The following is a 20,386-nucleotide window of genomic DNA, read 5'->3' on the forward strand; positions in this document are numbered from 1 at the left end:
GCCTGGAAAGCCAGAAAGCTTTGTTTTGCTTCTCATGCTTAGGATGAATTCTAGCTTTAATAGTGGAAGTGATACAGCATTTGATGGGCTCCAAAGAGATACTCAAAGTGTGTCTAGCAGCTTGGGCATACATATTGAGATTGCGGGATGGGGAGGACTTTGAATAGTACCCCCACTCCTGCCCCACCACCAATTGCTTTTGCATTCTGCCTTAGATTCAAAAGCAGTCTGGCATGTGGCATTGGCGGATGGGGCTACTCTTTGTGAAATCAAAGTTTAAAGCTGCCTTGTGTTCATGGAACTAGTTGGAGATTCTTTGGATCCTGGCTTACCTTTGAGGAAGGGCTGCAGCTCAGCGGTAGAGCATCTGCTTAGCATACCCTCCAAAGTGTCCTGGTTTTCTAGGGTCAGTCCAAGATTTATAAAAGCCACCCAGGCTTCTGATTTGATCCTGGAATGTCCCTTTTCCCCTCACAAGCACCACCATGCTCAAAGAGGAGGATGAGCTGGTGCTTGTCCCAAGCGACGGCAGCTGTGATGAAGAGGAGAGGCTGTGCCCCATGTGACATGCAGACTCTGAGGGGCAGGCAGAGCTGCTCTGGGCAGGAAGGTGGTGGCAGCCCTTGCCCTTCTTCTAACAGGAAATGCTCTGTGTGGGGGAGACAAAGAATGGGGGGGGGGGTCGGAGAGAGGTGGTTGTGGGACAGTGAGAACTGTCCCTATTTTCATCTGAGGAATGGGGGGGGGGTATGGCTTGGCATGCAAAAGTTCCCCGTTTCAGTCTCCAGGTAGAGTTGGAAATGCCCCTTGTCTGAAACCCGGGGAAGCAGCTGCCAAGCAGTAAGCAGACAACAGAGAGAAGTCCCAATGGCCGGTCTTGGTCTTAAGCAGCTTCCATGCTTCCATCAATGCCCGGAATCATCAACAGACAATGACTGTTTAATCTGCTGTATTTGGCAATCAAGAAATTGTTGTGATCCTTAATAAAACTTAATCCACTGAAGAAATGAATTGCATGGGGTTGGACTAGATGATCCTTTGGGTATTTTCCAACTCTACAATTCTAGGATTTTATGAAAACCCTTGCCTGCAAAACTTTCATTGATTTCGGTGATCGTTTTTCATTCATCAAATTCCCTGTGCTGCTAAGTATTTAAACACATACCTAAATTTAAACATGTGCTTAATCCCACTAAAGTAATTAATTGCTCCTTTGCTTAAAGACCTCCTGAACTAAGCCTTTGGGGACACAATATTATTTATGAGTTCTCTCATTGGTAGCATTCATTAGAGAAATCACATCCAGGGTTATTTCTTTCTTGCTACATGTCAAAGGAAATTTCCCTTCAGCTCAGCTTTATAAAGAGCGTTAAAACAAAGCTTCAAAGTAAGCATTTGCATTAAAGTACTCAATTATTTATTTAGATGTGGTATGCACATCTATCTCTTTTTTTCCCTGAGAACAACATAATGTCAAGAGCTATGGAAATTAAAATTACAACCGTACACTTAAACTGAGGCTGTAGACATAGTGAGCTGGTGAAAAATTACACAATTCATATTCTTTTCATCAAGCTGTTTTTATGATCAGTTGGAAGGCATCTTTGGAGACCTGAGTGGTATGGCTTTTTAGTCTTTTCATGTCAAAATGGCCACCCATCCTCTACCTTTTCCTCCTCCCTCCTCCAGACCATCTATTCATAGACTTTATGAGCAGTTGGAGACCTTTTGAACTGAAATCTGAGCTCTGAGGGTTTCTTCAGTTTTGCGTAATTCTAGCTATTACCAAAAGTTAAGAGTAAGAGTTGCTTATCCCAGTGCCATCCCAATTCCCCCTGCAATTTTCTTTCTTTCCTCCAAAATAATTTCCCTTTCTGTTTCTTTGAGCCTTAGCGGTTCACAGAGGCATTAAAGCAGTGGGGAAATAGCTGGCTCTGTCTTGCGCTGATCTATTAGAATCCTTTCAAAAAATTCCCATTTGAGCCCTCGCTAAAACAATAGAAAGCAAATCACAAAGATCAAAAACAGCCTTGCAACAGTGACAAAAGACAGCTGGGTCCATGCTCCCGTTATGCTTGTGTGTATGACATTTTTACATGTTACAGAACTAACAAGGTCAACTTTTTGAACCTTATCACAAGGATGCACATTCATTTGAATGAATTAGAATGGAAAACAATTATTCCTTCTTTCGTTTGTTTTTAACCACTTTCAAAAGTGGTAATTGTTATGCATGGAATAAATGAGGTAGAACTCTTTGTATGGGGAAAGCAGGAGGGCTGGCACTGTGAAATTCAGAAAGCTGGAATCTCTATTTAGTACAGGAAAAGATGCCTGCTTCTTGGGAGAAAAGCAATGACAATCCTAGACAGCATCTTAAAAAGCAGAGACATCACCTTGCCATCAAAGGTCTGTATAGTTAAAGCTATGGTTTTCTCAGTAGTGATGTATGGAAGTGAGAGCTGGACCATAAAGAAGGCTGATCGCCGAAGAATTGATGCTTTTGAATTATGGTGCTGGAGAAGACTCTTGAGAGTCCCATGGACTGCAAGAAGATCAAACCTATCCATTCTTAAGGAAATCAGCCCTGAGTGCTCACTGGAAGGACAGATCCTGAAGCTGAGGCTCCAATACTTTGGCCACCTCATGAGAAGAGAGGACTCCCTGGAAAAGACCCTGATGTTGGGAAAGATGGAGGGCACAAGGAGAAGGGGATGACAGAGGACGAGATGGTTGGATAGTGTTCTCGAAGCTACCAGCATGAGTTTGACCAAACTGCGGGAGGCAGTGGAAGACAGAAGTGCCTGGCGTGCTCTGGTCCATGGGGTCACAAGGAGTCGGACACGACTAAACAACTAAACAACAACAACAAAAGCATTTAGGTTGTGTCTGTACACCTTCCTTAATTACCTATAAAATGGTATCCCTGTGCCCTAACTATCTGAAATCTGGCAGATCTGGTGTTAGAGGCTTTGTGTGGAAGTACACCTAAAGATTTCATGCCAGTAGGATCAAAAATTCCACTTATAAGCAGGATAAATGCAGCTGGGTTCTCCTGTTGCAAGTAACTGAATGTCATAAGAGCAAACCCTTTTCAATTGCCTATAAAATGTATGACCCTTGTCTTACCTATCTGAAAGTTGGCAGGTCTGATGGCCTGGGGAAAGTCAGTGCATGCAGCAGAAGACCGATGGGATTTTCCATATATATATCAATAGGAAAATGAATGAACTAGTAAAATAAAGCTATTTAAATGAATGGGAAATGAAATAACAACAAACTGGATAGAGAAACGAAGACACACCACTACTTACAGCATCGCCATTATGAGGGCCCACCATATCATGAGAACTGTTCTTCTTTGCTGTATAAACAGGGGAACAAACAAACACAGATGGGCCAGTTCTACTCTTTTTGTATAGAAGCCAGGTTATGAAGGGTCCCTTCATGCCAAATGTGCAGCAATGAGCGGTGCCAGCATCAATGTCAATTTCCAGTGAGATCTCCTGAAATCTCAAGAGATCTTGCCAGAAATCGGCTGGTGTTGCTTCACTCCACCTCCAAGAGGGCCAGCACTGCTGCTAGATGAAGAAAAAAGCAAAAGCAAAGAGGAGCAAGAGGGAAGCAAACAAATGGCTGGCTAGACTTGGCAAAGGGGCTTGTGGCCTTAATAACTGAAAATCATGCAACAAAGTAGAGCCAAACAATGCCTTAGACACCTCCACCGACTGAAACGCATCAACCATGGCATCCAGGTCATTACAAATGTGAGCAATTTTATGCTTCGAGTACCTAGCAAACATGGCACAGTGTGATTCCAAGGATTTCTTTGCCCAGCTTTGGGCTGGTATGCCCAAAGTATACATTAGTCAAAACTTTATATAAAAACACGTATATTAGGAGAAATAATATCACATCAAATTCCCATGTCACAATCTACCATTATCTGAGTAAATATGGTGGTGAATCTACCCAGCAGTGTTGCCAATGTCATTTGGTTCTACAGATATACCCTACTTTTTAAAAAAAGATATAGTAGAGTCCAAAATATCATTTAATCTTCTCATGCATACTGATCTAGGATACTTTTTTCTAATATAGATTCTTCTTCCCCCCCTCAGAGGGTGGGGGGGGGAAAGCCTTGAATCAGAGTTTCACAAAGAAACAGCACTTATTTATATACATCAGAAACATATATCTGCTTTGAACTAGATAATCAGTATTTCCCTCCCATGATCTTCCCCATGGAGATAAAAAAAAATTACCATTTTAGGAAATATGGCTTTATTTTCTGCTAAAACTAGATCAAAATGTTTCATAGATAAAAATAACATTTCTTGGGGCTTTCTGTTTTGTGCCTTTGTTGCCAGATGCTGCATAAAGAATTAATAGAAAACCTGTCTAAAAGAAGTTTTCAGAAGTTTTCATGGAGTGGGCTTTTTTCTTCTCTGAACAATTTATGATTTATTTATTTTCCTTTTTTGGGGTGGGGGAAACCACCAACATTTTCCTGCTGTAGGATCCATCTAATGAAGTCAAAACACTGTTTTCAGAACTCTCATTTCAGAAAAACTTATGAGGAAGAAACATATGCTCTCATCAGGCTCCCTGAAGCTTTCCTTCCTGTGTGGAAAGATTTCTTCATATCCAAAGTAAAATGGGGAAGGATGAAACAGGGCCTAGCACTGGGATTGCGCTAAGAAACAAAACAGAAGAAACAGCGTAACAAAAGTTACCTGTAGTTTTTTCCCTTCAGGAAGTAACTCACAGCCATATTGCCATCACATTTTTCCCTAACTGTAGTTTCCAGACTATCTTTAAGGGAAGCCCTATGTAGAACACATTAAAAAAGTAAAGGGACCCCTGACCATTAGGTCCAGTTGTGACCGACTCAGGTTGTGGTGCTCATCTTGCTTTATTGGCCAAGGGAGCCGGAGTACAGCTGGTCATGTGGCCAGCATGACTAACCCACTTTTGGCGAACCAGAGCAGCACACGGAAACGCCGTTTACCTTCCCACCGGAGCGGTACCTATTTATCTACTTGTACTTTGGCATGCTTTCGAACTGCTACATTGGCAGGAGCAGGGACTGAGCAACGGGAGCTCACCCCGTTACGGGGATTCGAACTGCCGGCCTTCTGATTGGCAAGCCCTAGGCTCTGTGGTTTAACCCACAGCGCCACCTGCATCCCTGTAGAATACATTACAATAGACTAATTGAGAGGTTACCAGAGCAAGTATTATTGTAGCTAAGCCAGGAGTAGACTTTGGTCTTTCAAATTTCAGCGGTGCCCTTTGCAAGACCAGAATTTGGCACCCCTGCCTCTTGCCTTCTATTCTGCTCAATTCGTTATACCATAGTTGTGACGTTCTGCAACACCCCCAGATATGAAGCTCACTGTGTGACCGTGGGTCAGCAACAAACCTAAACTACCTTGCAGAGGTGTTGTGAGCCTAACTTGGTTCCTTGCTTCTCTCTAGAACAGAGCTCCTTGGATGTATAATGATTTTTAAGTGCAATTAATCAATGAAGTGTTTGAGTGTGCATGTGCATAATTGTATATTTTGCAGGAATTAATCTTCTCATTGAAAAAACTAAAAGAGAGAGAACTGGAATTGTGAGAGGACTAACAGTCAGCTATGAGGTGCAATTACATTTTTGTCAGTGGTCATCAGGCTTTCTTTGTGCAAACTGGAGATGGTCAGAAGAGACCCACATCTCTAATGTTTTCTTTTGAAGCATCCAAATTATATGGACAATGCCAATTTATTAATTTTTTGGAGGAGTGGGGTAGTAATTATTGACACTCAACAACAAAAAATTAGCTCTGTCCAAAGAGGTTCTGTGCATTGCTTTGAGGGGGCAGGGCGGAGTCTGTGGATAGCAAAGAGGTTGTACACATTCATGCATATAATAGATCTAGGAGAGTATCAGTGTTTTATTTTCCCCAGAAAAGGTTTTACAAAAAATCATGTTTTCCCCCAGTCGATGAGACAACAAAATAAAATTAAGAAAACTTTGTTCTCAAAAACAGTGCCTGGGGCTGAATTTCTGTGCTATAGAAGGTTGTAGGAGATCAAGACATTGAAAAGAAATTGCATTTTTTCACCTGCAGAAGCTGGTAAAATCTACGGCAAAAACCTCTTTTATAGTTAACCTGTAATTACTTCCAAACAGTAACACAGACCTGAGTAAGTGTTCCAGTTCAAATCACCCAGACAAAGCCCTCCAGCAATTGCTGGCAAGGCTCTGCGCTTCCTTTTCACAGATTACTTGGGGCCATTTCTTCAGACCAAGGCTGATACCAGGTTTAAGGAGATATAAGGGCAGGTGCCGTCCGGTGGGCACCACACATCACCCTTGTGCCCTTCCAAACTTGCTTTAGAAGAAGATGAATGTTGACAGGTGGAGGTGGCAGAAACAGGGACAGGTGGCAATGCTGGAATCAGTGCAGCTCCAGCCTTGCAGTGCTCCCTCAGCAGTGAAAAGAAGCACCAGCTGCTGTCATCTTCATCAACCCCAGTGCCCCTGGACTCTGCCCTAATGTAGAGTACACTGAGGGCAGAGCCTCAAGGTATTGGGGATAATGATGACAGCAGCTGCAGCCATCTGTCCCGGCGTGTCTCATCACAGCTCTTAGGCAATTGAATGATAATAATTAAGGGGTGGTGTCAGTGACAGTAGGCCAATCCAGGTCCTAGGGGTCCCAACATTTGCCCCACAATGCCAGGTACTGATGCCAAGCTTGCGTCAGACATGCATCTACCATCACATCAGTGGGCATGATGAGATTGTGCTTATGGGTGGGCTTTGGACACGTGCTGTGAGGTATAGGCACAGCTAGGATGGAGTTGAATCCTCAGAGGTTCTTCTGATGACCCTGGGTCAGTTATCTAAGTGTTGGCTCCCCCACTGCCTGCATCAGCTGCCCCAATGTCTGGCACTTTTCCAGCAGAGGCGAGGAGAAAGGATTAGCTCTTCGTTTCTCCTCAGGCTACTTCTTCCTAGTGTCAGTCAAGCAGGGAGGACAACTTTCTTATCGGCTCTCACCCCCATTTTTTTTACAAATGAAATCCTAAGCAGGCTTACCAGTAAATACCACAAAATAATACATGCAAGGTAGTCAACTTCTGAGCAGGCTTAATCTGCTTTGGCCTCCTTTTTTAGTTATGTATCTGTTCTTAAAGTTTCTCAAGGGAATATGAATCTTGAGGAATTTTGTCGTGGTGTGACAGATCCCTCATTAAGTTTTTTTAAATGCTTAAAAAAATTAAAACAATATTTAAGGGTTGTTGGAGTTTTTTGCCTTGGGGCACAGTAAAAGGAAAGCTAATGGGGTCCTTTTTGTCTTTGTTTTTAATTAGGAAATATTGATCGTGGGAGATTTGAGGGGGAAAGGTGCAGCAACCCATGAATTTTAGGAAACTGCTATTCCCAGGGCTTGGGCCTGGAATCTTGTAAGTATTTAGCTGGAAAGTTTTGTAAGTGTGCACACTTCCTGTGATTTCCAGTAACATGCTAAAAGTAAGAAAGCAGCAGTGCCATTTCAGCGGGGGTGGGGTCACCTGTAGAGGCTCCCTTCTTTCAGTGATGATTTGAATTGTAGCTAAGATTTGAGGTCAGGGGGTCCACACAGAGTGTCCCCCATGGATACAGCTGTATAAAAGAAGTCATGGCTGGCCTGGCTTGACAAGGATAGCAATTAATTTCTGGTGGCAATTTGTATGCCTAAACACTCATATAGACTTCTCCCACACTGTCTGGAAAGCCATCATGGGCACATAGGATCAGATATTATTTCCTCCTTTGGTCCTTGTTTTCCACACAGATCAGCCGCTGAAAGGGATCGTAGAAGATTAATTGGGCTTGTTCTAGTTTTTAAAGTAAAAACCAGGAATATCTTGGTTACATCTGCCACCATGACCTTGCAAAAGCTGAGCTATAGAGGAAACAGCATCTTGATACTTATGGCTGCCAATGAAGGGGTGAAAAAAATACATTATCATTAAAGCCGGAAGCATATTTGCTAGTATTTAACAAATCATGTGCTTCATTTAAATACTGTTGCCAGTAGCCAAATATATTAAATCCACCTCATTAGGCATTAAATCAATGGAGTTAAAAATTAAATGACAGGGGCTTGTTTTAGTTTATGTCAAGGTATATTTCTACAAGCACAGTTAAGTACCAAAGTCCCCCCATTTTAGATCATTACAGAAATGACAAGGCGCTTGGGTAGCCTGGAGGAACAAAGCTGAAATTCTAACTAGGGACTGGGGAGAAATTCAATTCAGTTCACAGTTAAAGACGAACCTACCTAATTTTCACTTTCCTAAATAATATACGAATTAAAAACACACCCAGCATTCAAATTTCTACAAACTTTACTTGGATGGGGAACAGTATTGCAATGTGTTCAAAAAGGCATATACTGGAGCCCAGTGTGCATAAAAATGCATATATAAGTGAAAATAAAGTGCAAAGTAACATTAGGAAAAATTGGTTTGCAAAATGTGTAATTTGGGAGAAATTTGCAGGAAAATGCTGGTGAATTCTCATTAGGACTGATGTGGAAATATGGAGAACTGAACTTAGACTCAGCTAGACTGGTAAAGAAAAGGCAATTTATATGCACTGTATGTGCGATATAACATTGTGCCACTGGATGGCGACATGGAGTCCTGTTTTTCTCTACCTATTTTCCCCGTTTAAATTTGCAACGCTTTAAACTGAAACTCTTCTTTGATGTGTCTAGATCCAGCCTAAGACTCCTCTGAGAGAAACCAAAATTGACAGCTTTGCCCACCACTAGTTCTATGAGAAATTTAGTGGAAATGTCGGGAAGGTGAGGGACAGAAGGGTTGTCTACCCAAATAAAGGTTCACAATGAACTCCACAGAGGGCCCCTTCATAGGCTTCCCTAGTGGCATGGGAGCCACTTTCCTGAAGTAAGATTGCATACCCCACAAGTATCCCAGAGAAATTGGGACATCCTGTTTTCTTACACGAGGGCATGGCGGCCATTTTGGCTGCCACAATTCACACCAAGATCTTGCCCTGAAAACGACACAATATAATGTTGGAAGATTGGGAAAGGCTGTGGAAGAAAGGGGTTAAGTTTACTGCATGTACTGTATTAAAAGAAAATATAATGAAAATGATGTATAGATGGTACTTAACCCCGGTGAAATCAGCAAAGATCTATCATACAAATGATAATCAATATTGGAAGTGTAAAGAAAAAGAAGGTACCTTTTATCATATGTGGTGGATGTGTCCCAAGGTGAAAGACTTCTGGGAAAAGATTTATGAGTTAAAAAAAATGTTGAAAAATACATTTATTAAGAAACCAGAGGCCTTTCTACTTGGAATATTAGGACTGGAATTGCCCCCCAAAAGATGTTAGACTGTTTTTGTAGGCCACTACAGCTGCAAGGCTTTTATTAGCAAAAAACTGGAAATCGCAAGAAGAATGGCAGGTGAAGATGCTGGACTTTTTGGAGCTGGCTGATCTGACTGGAAGAATCCGTGACTAGAAGGAAGAGGAGACACAAGAGGATTGGAAGAAATTTAAAGAATATCTAGCTAAATATTGTGATATAAGATAAATAGAAAATTCTTGGAAGTAATAAATAGGCTTAGGGGTAGAATAAGAATGTGTGGTAGTAAATATTAAGGATTAGAATATTAATAAAGGATAAGAGGTTAGTAAATGGAAGGAGTTAATATCATTAGAAATATGAATTTGGAGAACTGTTATACAGGTGATATAATGAAATTCAGTTAGAGGGGATTCGAGGAAGTCAGTTATCAATGTAATGAGAATTAGGAATTTGAAGAAACAATTTTTCTATGTGTTTTGTTCATTGTATGTAATGTGTTTTACTTTGTTGTGTGTTTTGTTATGTCATTTTTGTGATAAATGTGGAAAATCAATAAAAAAAATTGGGGGGGGGGAGATCTTGCCCTGAAAAAACTGCTCCCCCCAACAAAAAGTTTTTTTTTCAGGGCCACGATGCAGAACCCCAAAACACAAGTGCACATTTTGGGCTCCATGATCTCCCGTGGGTCATGTGACTCATGCAGGTTCACGGGCAGGAAGATGCAGATCCCCGTTTGGGGACTCAAGAAATTGGAGGATATGAAATCGCATAATGCTGTGGTGTTGTGTGTGTGTGTGTGTGTGCACCATATGAACCATATGAGCCCCCTCTTCATGCATTTGCCTGAATACATGAGGGTTACAAGTGTGTAGAGGGGCAGGAGATGCATGGAGGCCCTGTTCCAAATGTATTCAGGCATGCAGTCTTCTCTCAGACCATCGTGCTTCTGCAGGAGACTTTGACATGTGTGTTTCTGAATGTTTGACTGAATGTGCTTAGAAGCCTCTCTTGTGATCTGGAAACCCAATATGCAAAAAACCTCAAACCGGATTAACAAAAGAATTAAACCATAAACGTATTAGTAAAAACAGTGGAAAACAACTAATTAAAACATTCAAATAATACTTTAAATCACCAATGAGCTAGAAACAGAATGAAATGCATGTAAACGTTCCACAAATCTGGGTAGGCTTGTCTAAACAAAAACGTTTCTAAGTAGGTGCTGAAAGTGGAGACTCAATGTCAAGATCAAAGTTGTGGAGTGGGTTAAGGAGGTCTCACAAGTCAACTGGCCCCAAGTTTTTAAGGCCTTTATTTGCAAATAGTAAAATCTTGAGCTTGGCATGGAAGGGAACAGGTGCCCTTCAAACTTATGGAGGCAGCTGAAGAGCACTATTAAGTATAGTTCCTCTCTCCTCACCTCGCCTTCCCAAGTGCTGCTCACCCTGCCTCAAGGCTAGTTGCTGGCTACCATAGAAGCAAAAAGCCTTTTGTGTATCTCAACACCTGATTATTTTCTTAACATCTGTAGCCATGAAGTCATTCTTAAAAAGGAAGGCAGTAAAGCAATGAAATACCAGCCCCTGCAGTTAATGGGATTAGTGGCCTAGAGAGCCACTGCCAGTCAGCACTAGACTAGATAGCCTGATAAGGCAGCTTTTTATATGTACACCTATGGAAATTCAGAGTTCTATCCTGCCTCTTTGCTACTTAAGGGATCTATAGCTGGTACACTTGAAATACATACACATACACTGAAGCAATGGAGGGAGAAGTGACAATTTATATAGAAGAAATACCTGCTTGAAATAAACAGCTTGCTCAGCACATTGGGGGTTTCGTTCCTCAGAATAGGGCTCTAGGTTTTTGGTTTTTTTTTCCTTTCGACAAACTATTGCCACATTTTGCTGACGCTCGAGGACTTCAGTCCTTGCAGGTCAGTACTACTCAAGAGGGTATATAACTAACTTTGATTGCCCTTGACATGTTTGGCATGTCATCCATCACTGAGCTTAAAGGGTGCAACACAACATAATACAGGCTTTCAGCCATCAGTGGAAACAGCAGCAGCAAGGAAAGCATGCAACAAGCTTTAGATATAAAAGTGTAAGTGTAAAATATGCCTAACATCACATGAAGTTAAAAATGTGATTAGCAGTCAGACTGGGTGACATACAATGATGTGGAATAGAAATCTGCACATGCAATTAGATTTCTATAACTTCTCTTCCATCCTGCCCCACCATGTTGCCCCAAATATCTGTTCCAGAGGGTCACCCAATCACGGATAGGCAAATCTGTTAATTTTGGCTTTCCCCTGTTTCTTAATTTTTCCTCAGCCTTAAATTCAATTCTCCCACATTTTCACATCAGTTTGTTCTTCTTTTAAAGAAATCCTCATGAAAATCCATCAACATTTTATTTTTACTGTTAATTAATATGATGCCTTCGGACTAAGAAAGCTCACAGGGCATCTCACAAAGAGTAACCCACAGAAACAAAATTCAAGTGCAAAAAACACAACTTCCAAAAATCCAAGACGACAAAATCTTAACATTTCAAAAGAAGTGCTAATTTCTCATAATAAACATGTTTGTGTGCAGTTTTGTGATCTTCACTAAAATATGCATCTCTCTGCACATTTTGCCCTAGTATATAGAGTTTTTTTACAGATTACTTGGCAGGAGAACAGCACTGCAAAATTCAGAGAAGTGTCTTTCAACAGATGGCTGTTATTTTGGTCTGTGTATTGTTTTCAATGCAAACTGAATCAGAGTTATCCTCCATCTCAACCCCTAACCATACAAATCAGATTTTGGGACTGCACAAGAGGCTGGGTGGGAGGGGAGGAAGGCGAACCCTCGTTGCACAAGTGAGCACCTACAAGCACTATGTTGACTCTCACCAATGGTGTTTTCATAATTAAATGCCACGTACAGGTGGACTGTTATCACTATTACGGCGCAATCTCCACAAAATTCCTGCTCCACACAGCTATTAAGGGGGGAAAGCTTCCTTTGGTGCCAGTGTGGTTTCCGCCCTCAGGCTAACTGGCACATAATGGTTGGGATTTCTATGCAGAGGGAATGCTCAAATCCTCCCTCCTTGTTGCGGCTATCCTGATAACCATCTCCCCCCGTCAACCTGGTATTTATTTATTATTATTTTTTAAAACACATATGCCGTGATTGCAAATCAGATTGTTAGCATCCTGTTAGGCCTATAGATGAGAATCAAACTTGTGTGGAGCTTTCAAGGCTTGCTTGTGATTTAACACAGCTAGTATTCCTACCATGGATAGATGCTCAACATCTGGGCCTGCACACCAACTCCTTAGCGGAACCTTATCTAGTTTGGCCGTCAGTCAGCTATTCTTCCAAGCTCTGCTAACATTCTTACAGCACAATCCTAAGAGGTTTACTCAGAAGTTAGTCTCAGAATTCAATGGAGGTTTACTCAGAAGTTAGTCTCTCGAGTAACCATGTTCCGGAATTCAGCCTTATTCTTCTCACACAAGCAGAACAGAACATATTAAAGTTCCTTATTGGTAGTCCATCTAGCCCAATGGCATCTATGCTACCTGCAAGGATGTCTCCACAGAGTAAGGGAGCCATCTTAAGCTGCTATGTATTCATTAAAAAAACAAAACCCTGAAATACTGGGAATTGAAGCAAAGACCTAATAAGGAGTTTGCAAGGATTTTCTGCTGAGTTCCCTCATATATGAAGTCACTTTCAGTCTATGATTCAACAGCTCTAAAGGTTAACAAACTCAATGTATGCATAGATGGAAGAGACAACACAGGTAGAGAGACAGGATAAAAAAAGGTTACCTTTGTATTTCCTACATAGAACAAATGCTAAATTTCAATATTCTTCAAAAGGGCGCAATTGAATTGATCTTACATCATTCCCTAAGTGAAATAAGGCTGATGGTACCATATAGATATTTCAACGCATTAGCATTTTTGTCGGTTGATGAGAAAGCGTTTCATACAAAAACTCATATGATCAGCAAAACATGAACACTGCTAACTTATTGCCTGTCTTGATTTTCATTTTCTATTCAAAGCTCTGAATTATTAATCTCCTTCTAAGTCAACTGATGTAATTTCTTTTCAGAGGAAAACAAAATGCTTTGCAGAAAAAATTCTGAAAGACTTTCATCAGAGATCTAAAGCACCAAATCGGCTAATCAGTCCCATTAAGGAGGAGAGAGGGGAAAGGTTAGCAAAGTAACAACATGATACACCCTTGTCAAAATCAAGCTGTGGCTCAAAGCATCTGGAGGGCCAAAGGTTCCCATCCATGTAGACAAGCATTATGTTTCAAACAATGGCTGAGCATGTTATGGCATCAATACCCCTCACCTGTCTCCAGCATTTGGTATTCATAGGTAAACTTGGTAAGGCCCTTCTCTGAACCCAGAGGTTTCACTGACAAAAACTATCCTCCACAAAGTTGTCAAATCCTTTTTTAAAAAGCTGTCTTCATTAGCCAGTGTCTGGTGAAGAAATATCTGAACATATGAAGATAGACCAACAATCCATTAAGGATAGTGAGACAGGTTTTACCTTTGCAGAAGCTATGTTGATTCTTTTTCAGCAAGACTTATTTGTCTACCGGCTTAATATTTTTCCTTTTAATAATGCTTTCTGCTAAATTACCAGCACCAGATTATTACTTTTTAAACGTGGTCTGCATTGGCCGCTTTCCTGTACAGGTACTTAGGCCAGTCTTTAGGACAAGCTTTCATCAAAATAACAATTGCATATTTGAGTTAAGAACTCTCAACTTCCATCTTACCTGCTTGCTCCCAGTTCCCTTCTATTTCTCTTTGCGCCACCAACTCTTTCTTGCTCTGAGCTTCATTCCCCCCTGACTTTGCTACTTGCTTTTCACTGTTCTTTCTCCCTCTTTCTCCACTACATACTTCCTGGCCAGTCTCACATGTGCCAGCTTCTGAGGTCCTCCAACAGCTGTCTGTAATCACCTCCAGGTGCTGAGAGCCCTTCATCAGCAAGGATGAAGAGACAAGCCATTGCAATGGCCACAGCTTTGTACTCCAAGTGAGGCCTGCAACAAAATGTTGCAGTGTGGAGTGCTCTGGGTTTCAGTCAGTAAGCAATGCTTTCCTTCTTGTGTGTGGATGTTGAAGTTTCAGGTAATGAAGGATGCCCACACTGAGAATGAGTTTGCTATTATATAGTGTTTCATATAACAATTTGCAAGGAACAGGAGAAAATAGAATGACATTCTATAGGATTTCACACACTGCTTTAGAGGAAAAGAGAATGTATTTCTTGTTTACTGCTAAATGCTAATTATTCCATGGAAATAACAGCTGTGCCAACAGCCAAATTGCTTTAAAAATGCAGGGTTGAGTTCTGCATTCCAATTAATGTTTAGATTAGACAACATGTGGGAACTTCCTCTGCAAAATTAACTTTCACATATTAGAATTATTTTACCTTCCCCTAAAATGCTTTGCTTGAGCAGAACTGTCCAAATGCAATATTTAAGCAATAACTAGTTATAAACTCACACACAAAGATGCACAACATCTTTGGAAATTTCATTACCCCTCAGATTTGCTACAGCTCTTTTGCCTGAGCAGGACCCTGTGAATGTAGCTTGGATTTTCCTTTAGATGAGAAGGGAGGGCAAATCAAGTTCAGATGCACTCATCTGATTGTAGACTCAGGAAGAGGTACAACAAAGCTAGTAAGCAGGTGAAGGACTCCAGCTAGGGTGATTTAAAACTGTGCTTAGAACTGAATTGGCGATTTATTTTTAGGGAAATGCTCATCACTCTGATGGGTGGGTGGGTGTGGAGAGAGTGACAATGAAGCCTTATTGGAGTTCACCGATTGGGTCTGCGTTGCTCCAGGACAGGAGGAAGGAAGTCAAAATGACACCGAGTTGGTTCAAAGAAAGGGTTTATTCTGCTCTCCGGATAGCAGAAGGCACTTGCGTGATCAAGTCCACAGCAAGTCCAAAGAAATGACAGGTTTCATGCAGTTTATATATCCTCCAGGCACCCTCTCACTCCTCCCCTAGGAGCCCAACCATGTCGGCCTACGTACACAGGTTGACATCACATATGTTCCTGCTCTGGTACTCTCAACCATAAAAGGATCTTCCTTCCTGTACTTCTGACCATAAAAGGATCTTCCTCTTCCTACTCTTATCTGGGGAGAGGTAATCATATCCAGGAACATGCTCTGGCGTTTGTTCCCAGACCTGGGTTTGTGTGTCAGAGTGTGTCCAGGACATAAGATAAAGCACAGACGTGTCTTCTCTCTGTTCTGTTCTACTACCGCTACAGTGAAGGCCATAGTTGCCGTCACAACTGATAAAGGAGAGGGCTCTGAGCACTTGTCTATACAGCCGGGCTTTTGTTTATGCATTGAGCTCAGAGCTCAAATTAATGGATTTTAGCTAAGGAAAAATAGGAATTTTGGTGCAGTTTAAAACTGCCTGCACAGTCAGTTTTTGGGTTTTGGAAACCCATTCCTTCAACTATACATCCAGAAACCCCAAAGGGGTTTGTGTACTGTGCAAACTGAACTATTCAGGTCAGGGGTGTAGGATAGATTTTCCTGCCATGCTGCAAAAGTTATTCCAAGTGCACTTTTGCCCATAGGAGGCCATTAACTTAGTTGAGGGGAATGAAAGAACACTTTGGGGTGCCATTAAAACTGGGAGTTCCCTAGAGAACTCAACTTTTGAAAATCTAGACTTCTAAGCAGGCGTTTGCCCTGTTGCTCTTTGAGCCACTCTCTATCTCGATTAAACTGTTAATTTTGAAAGAAAATAGGAGGAAATGAGATCACACTGTAAATTTATATAACCTCTTATCTTCATTTGTAGAGTCCCATCTTGGAGTCTTTTTATGATCATGCTAGACTGCAGTAGACTGTTGGGAGCCAGCTTGCATATATCTGTATCTGTCTATAATGTTTATTCCCCACACTTCCTCTGAGGAGATCCAGCACAATATTCATACAGTTCATAGGCAGTCTCCCATCCAGGCACAACAGCTTAGCTTCAGCAGCAGAACTGCCTTGTGTGTCACCAAACACTGCTCTTTTCCTCTCAATGCACCATAACCAGGTCCCCAAATGTCCCATCCTCACCCAACTATCTTAGGACATTAAAAGGTGTTGCCTTTAATGGAGCAATGGAAATGGAGGCAAATTATTTCATCTCACAGGAGGAAATTATACAATTCCAAAAAACAAACAAACGTGAAGTGTGATTAAAAAAAACCACATGCAGAATATGAAGTGTGCCCTTTAAATACCAATTCCTAATTGCAGTGATGTGAATATGAAAATCAATGGTGTATGTTTATGAATTAGGCATTTCATTAAAATTGCTTTGATGTAAATAGCACAATCAGGTCTCTTATCAAGACTGATCGTCAATTTCCATTCTGGTATTTGTTAATAATAACTGACAAAATACCAGAGACCTTCTACGGCTGTAAGCATCATGGTAATGATGACTTTTTGGCAGATACTCAGATGCTAAACCCCAGATCGTTGGTGATAGATTAATGTTGGATGTGACGAGAATAAAAGGAAGTCATTTGATAAGCAGTAGAGAACATAATATGTATTACATCCAATCACAGCTAAATATAACTTGCTATCGAAAATGCTTTTGCCCTATCACCCTCCTAGTCATTCCCTATCTACGTCATACTATTAATTTAATAGTAAATTGTAAATTCAGGAAGAATCAATATCATTATTGTTTGAGTGAGCTAGAATTGTTGCAGTTTCTGAAAGCTCAGGTATCAATATCCTTAGATAAGCCAGGAATTTCATTTTATGTATGTATGACATTGGGCAGGATCTCAAACATGGGGAGACCCCTACATGGGGCCCTGAGGTGATGCATCACCCCCTGTCATGGCTCAAGTGGGGCCAGACCTCACAGCTCTCACCTCGTTGGCTGCAAGATCCCTGATGCATGAGCTACACCATGTTGGTCCTTCCCTCTGGTTAATTCTCATGGGCAGCAGACCTCAGCAGGAATGCTTGAAGGGGTTTTCTTCAAACAGAATTCCGAAGTGGAAAACAGATCCGTGCCACATTGCGAAGTAAATCCCTGTTACCTTGCTGTAATCAATAACACTGTGGCCTTTTCACCCCCCATGTTCTGGTCTTACTCGGAACCAACCCTTGCCTTTTGGAGCAGCCTAATGCACCTGCCCCTCAGCGGCTCTGCATAGGAGTCTTTGCATAGGAGATTTGCCATTTCATTTTCCCAGCAGTTGTTCATTATCAGCAGTATTGGGATTCCTTCCTATGTCACCAGCATCATTGGAAATGCTGCAGTCTGGCTTCTTCTTGGGCTGCTTTGGCAAGATCAGAAGACCAAGCTCTCACGATGTCATACACTGGACACATATTGTAGCTTTGCCAACGTATATTTTAGATTGTCAATACGGCATTTGCTGTATTCACTGTAACATCTTAGCAGAATCCTTTCAGCCACCTGTAAAACGGCGTTCTTTTATGCTTCTCAAAAGGTACCTGCCAGTGTGGTGTAGTGGTTAAGAGCAGTAGTCTCGTAATCTGGGGAACCAGGTTCGCGTCTCCGCTCCTCCACATGCAGCTGCTGGGTGACCTTGGGCCAGTCACACTTCTCTGAAGTCTCTCAGCCCCACTCACCTCACAGAGTGTTTGTTGTGGGGGAGGAAGGGAAAAGAGAATGTTAGCCGCTTTGAGACTCCTTAAAGGGAGTGAAAGGCGGGATATCAAATCCAAACTCTTCTTCTTCTTCTTCTTTTTGGAGGATCTGACGTTATTGAGCTATTCCCACCAAACCTTTTGCTTTGTCTCAGTGAACCAGGAAGCACTGAGCGTTCTATTGATTAAAGAAGCCAGGAGGAGTACAAAGCACAATGAGAAACATTCATTGTCTTTTATTCAAGATTGGAGATTTGTCTTTTGTTTCTTCAGTGCAAAGACCCGTAAGTAGCAAACTTGAAGAACCAACACACTACTGAAGAAAAACTTATGTACCTTTAGCATTCACCTTTAGTAGGTTCTCAGCACCAGTATTGGTCAGTGAGAAGAGCATAATCATGAACTCTATGGGCCGAAACTTTGTGACCAGAATAGAGAGATGATATCTGTGCATGTGCAAAGCACTTTTGTATGCACATAGGAAAGGTGGCCAATTATTCATTCCAGCAGCTTTGTGGTTCAACTAAGCCTTTTTGGCCACAATGGCTAATATACAGTTTTATAGAACAAGGTTTCATTTTTAAAGGGACAAAACTACATTGAGGATGGAAAGCTCAACCATTTTGTTCTGAATCCCAAATGAGCCCATTCTCTCCTAAAAAGCTTACTATATGAAATGAATGGTGGGTTTGAACCTCTTCGACCTGTTTATGTTTTCCTGTGCCATTTGCTACTAGTAATGGGATTGCGTGAGTTTTATATTAGAAATTAAGAAACGCATCCACACAGCAGTGACTGGCAGGTACCTTTTGAAAGTATATATTTTCAAAGTACAATGCAGAAAGAATCAAACACAAAAACAAAACAGTAGAATCTGGTAGAATTCAACCACAAAGGGGATAAGAAAAGAGGGAGATCAGGACATACAGTGACAATTTTTGTGAGCTAAAAAAAGTCTAGGAGTTTGGTATATTCCCTGTTTGGCCCTTAGACATCCCCCAAAGAGCTCTTTGGGAGGTGCAGGGGGCTGCAACCAGAGAAGACTTGCTCATTAAGTGGTTAAGATCCTCATCTGTGTGGAGAACAACATCTAAGATAGTGGAATGTGGTTGTCACCTTAACGGTCTCCCCACTTATGGTGTACTTAATGGCAATTCACATACCCTTTCTTTGTTGCTGCCAACCTTTGCATTTCACCTTTAAGGTGTTCACAGTCTTTGCACATGAGGGAGAATGATTAATAGCTGCTATTGATTTTTTCCCCCACAACCAGAATGAGGAAATATAGTAACATGAAGCAGAAAAGAGCAAAGCGAAGTGCCTCAGAATGCTTTTCCTTCGGGAAGGGGGTAGCTGGAGTGAGGGGGGGCTCTTTCGGAATGTCAGTGAGTTTGCAAATATTAACAATCTCTGCACACATTTCTCTCTAAAGGTGACAAATGTTTCCATTTCCATTTCTGCTTGCTACACAAGTTTGAGCACATTGACTTGGAAATTGATCAAATCCAGCAGAAAGATGGGAAGTAACAGTTCATTTTACTTCTGTACTTTTCCTTATCAATATAGATCATGATATGAGACATGCCATCAAATTGTAAGGAATAATAGTACAGATACACAGGTAATTTTTCAAAGCCATGTGATAATTAGAAGGCAATTCCTATTCTGCCAATGGGGCATTTTTCACTAAACATGTCCCCGTAAAGCTCTAAATGGCCATTAATTAATGTTTAACTGGTTCTTAATGGCAATGAAGTCTTCTCTCGCTGATGCTTCCACATTAAAATTAGACTGAGACTTGCTCTGTGGAATGGAAAGGAGCATCATTGTTGATCTGGCAGCAGCATTAATTATTCTGATGTCTTAATTCAACGATATTGGAGAGCAGCGAAGTGAGATACCATCATCAGTTTGAGGAAGATATACGTCAATATATTAGATGTGCACCAGAACGAAAGTCAGATAGAGATTAAAATCAAGAAGCATCGGAATTCATTTTGGATTTGAATCAAACTGCATTTGCAGAATTACCAGCAAGAGGCAGTTGAAATGTGCTCTCTAACCAGAGGCAAATCATCTTAGGCTAGGCAGAAGAATCATCATTGCTCAGAGATCTATCACACAAAGTATTGTTCATGGAGACAGCAGTTCACCTAACAAACACATTTACACATTGCATCTCGCAAACAAGAATCTAGGTTTAGCAGTGTGGCTCAGTAGCTAAATATTTCTTCTATGAGACTGGAAATGTTTAGGACCGGTCGGACAAAAGAGCAAAATGGAGCAATTGCCTGGGTATGT

The 20,386-nt window shown here is 41.3% G+C and overlaps 1 long non-coding RNA gene across 2 annotated transcripts in view; it reads left to right on the forward strand.

Annotated features, from left to right (window-relative positions):
• LOC310762885 overlaps window positions 1-14,316 on the forward strand; it is a 29,717-nt gene extending 15,401 nt beyond the window's left edge. For both annotated transcript variants that reach the window (XR_014548280.1, XR_014548281.1), the window contains exons 2-3: window positions 7,366-7,458; window positions 13,506-14,316. This is a non-coding gene — a long non-coding RNA (uncharacterized lncRNA). The remainder of the gene's footprint in view (window positions 1-7,365; window positions 7,459-13,505) is intronic.
• Window positions 14,317-20,386: the final 6,070 nt, after the last annotated feature.

This window comes from Podarcis filfolensis (assembly GCF_964270895.1).
Source record: "Podarcis filfolensis genome assembly, chromosome: 5".
Lineage (NCBI taxonomy): Eukaryota > Metazoa > Chordata > Lepidosauria > Squamata > Lacertidae > Podarcis > Podarcis filfolensis.